Source organism: Schistocerca cancellata, unplaced genomic scaffold (genome assembly GCF_023864275.1).
Source record: "Schistocerca cancellata isolate TAMUIC-IGC-003103 unplaced genomic scaffold, iqSchCanc2.1 HiC_scaffold_649, whole genome shotgun sequence".
NCBI classification, from domain to species: Eukaryota; Metazoa; Arthropoda; class Insecta; order Orthoptera; family Acrididae; genus Schistocerca; species Schistocerca cancellata.
Window position 1 is genome coordinate 70001 of NW_026046660.1, and position 2500 is coordinate 72500.

A 2500-nucleotide genomic window follows, 5' to 3' on the forward strand; every position below is an offset into this window, starting at 1 on the left:
CCTTAACCTAACCCACGTTGTGCCTTAACCTAACCCACGTTGTGCCTTAACCTAACCCACGTTGTGCCTTAACCTAACCCACGTTGTGCCTTAACCTAACCCACGTTGTGCCTTAACCTAACCCACGTTGTGCCTTAACCTAACCCACGTTGTGCCTTAACCTAACCCACGTTGTGCCTTAACCTAACCCACGTTGTGCCTTAACCTAACCCACGTTGTGCCTTAACCTAACCCACGTTGTGCCTTAACCTAACCCACGTTGTGCCTTAACCTAACCCACGTTGTGCCTTAACCTGCTCTGTAATTGGCATATGACACGTTACATTAATCTAGTGTTGTCTAACCACAACCCTCTGAATATAGTTCGCTACTCGCACCGCCCACCCTCTTGTGTGTCGTTTCATGTTGAACACTTCGCAAGTGTTGCTTACTTTTTACATGCTCCCGCTGTACACTGTAATGTGGACAACTGCAGGATGTACATCGCCCTCCCCCCCTCCACCCTGCCTTCGCACGCTGGTCGTTCAGGTGCTTGCGTGTTCAATGCCCTTCGCAGCTGTTCACTGGCATTCGCATGTCGAAGCGCTCAGTCTACGTCGTGGTACGGCCTGTGTCCACTGTCCGCTGATATCGTAAGCTTAATCCTCACATTGTACTGCACATAGGTCCGTATGTACTGAATGATACGCTGTGGCACATGTGTGACCGTACGACTGCGCCCAACAACAGCGAACCATACGGTCCAAATGTTGTGCACTCAGCCACGTGCCGTCTCCCCATAACAGCTACATTGCAGTGTGGTACGCCATAGAGACGTGTGGGAGTAACGGACGCCCTGGATGGCGATCAGCATGAGCCGTCTGTTGATGTAGTGGCGCGTGTATTCAAACGTAGTCGTCTCTTCTCACACAGTGTGATAGCATGGTGCACCGCGTTCCACATCTGCGACATGGTACAGATGCTGGTTGACAGTCGGTCTCGTAATGGACATCGCATACGTAGGGGGCCACCTCCCACGTGTTCTCTAGTCGTGCACATTTTGTTGCGTGTATGTGGGCAGACGTAGTGTGTCGTGACACCTAACAGACAGGTATGCAATAATCGTTGCATTTGCAAACTGGGATGGACGTCTACGTTTGCTGGTGACGTGACGCAACGCAAATGAACAACTGGTAAACCCATTGTGGTGCGGTTGTTGTTGCTGGAGGTAAATCAGTAAGGGCAAATCTGTGTGTGAAGCGATACGCGGCGGTGGCTGGGTGGGACCGTCCCCGGCCGGTGAGGGGGGGCCGCCCGGCGTGCTGGCCGCGCGGTGCGTGGGCGCACGCGCTACAGCCGGCTGGTGGGGGCGCCCAGTGGCAGGCGCGCCGGCCGACGGACGCGGCAGGCGGCGCAGCTGCGCGCCGGGGCACCCTGCGCGCGGCGCCGGGCGGCCAAAGTGGGTCCTCGCGGGCCACGGTGCGAAGCGCGGTGGACATCTGCAGTGTGCTGGTCCGACTGAGGACTGTGTGCGTTGAGGATGCGCCGCCGCCCGGCACTCGGCGCCGCGACGCCGTCTGCTGCTCGGTCGCCCCAGCGGTTCTCGCTGGTGGTTTGTATCGCAGTTGTGCAGACGTGTTGGCACGTGCGCTGTGCTGGGAGAGTTCGCTTCGGCACCCACGTGGGGCCTTTGCCCTTCTGTGGCGCTGGCGTTGGAGCTGCCGGTCACCGTAGGTGGCGCGTGTTGTCTCCCGCCGGCAATGCCACGACAGCACGCTCCCGGGCCTCTGTCGGCAGCGGCAAGCTCAGTTGGGAGCACGGGTGGTCGCACCTAAAGCGTCTACTCGCCTAACTCCGGGCGATTGCGCCTCTCTCGAACCCGACCAAGTACTTAGGACGGCGCTGCGCGCCGCCGGGACCTGAGAGGGTTTCGAGGTGTATTGTGCAGGGGAGCTCAGCCTCCTCCTGTTTGCAGAATAATTGAGCGGACGCTTGCGTGTTCGCGCGGGCCCCTGGGACACACTCCCGGGCGGCCGGCTGCTCAGCTCTAGTTGACGCAGCTCCCTGGTTGATCCTGCCAGTAGTCATATGCTTGTCTCAAAGATTAAGCCATGCATGTCTCAGTACAAGCCGCATTAAGGTGAAACCGCGAATGGCTCATTAAATCAGTTATGGTTCCTTAGATCGTACCCACGTTACTTGGATAACTGTGGTAATTCTAGAGCTAATACATGCAAACAGAGTCCCGACCAGAGATGGAAGGGACGCTTTTATTAGATCAAAACCAATCGGTCGGCTCGTCCGGTCCGTTTGCCTTGGTGACTCTGAATAACTTTGGGCTGATCGCACGGTCCTCGTACCGGCGACGCATCTTTCAAATGTCTGCGGTTCTGCGCCTACCATGGTTGTAACGGGTAACGGGGAATCAGGGTTCGATTCCGGAGAGGGAGCCTGAGAAACGGCTACCACATCCAAGGAAGGCAGCAGGCGCGCAAATTACCCACTCCCGGCACGGGGAGGT

The 2500-nt window shown here is 57.4% G+C and overlaps 1 non-coding gene across 1 annotated transcript in view; it reads left to right on the forward strand.

The window, feature by feature from the left end:
- Window positions 1-2040: 2040 nt before the first annotated feature.
- The window catches only part of LOC126138018 (small subunit ribosomal RNA), a 1889-nt gene continuing 1429 nt past the window's right edge, over window positions 2041-2500 (forward strand). Inside the window, exon 1 of the ribosomal RNA XR_007528064.1 lies at window positions 2041-2500. This exon is cut by the window's right edge and continues 1429 nt beyond it. This is a non-coding gene — a ribosomal RNA (small subunit ribosomal RNA).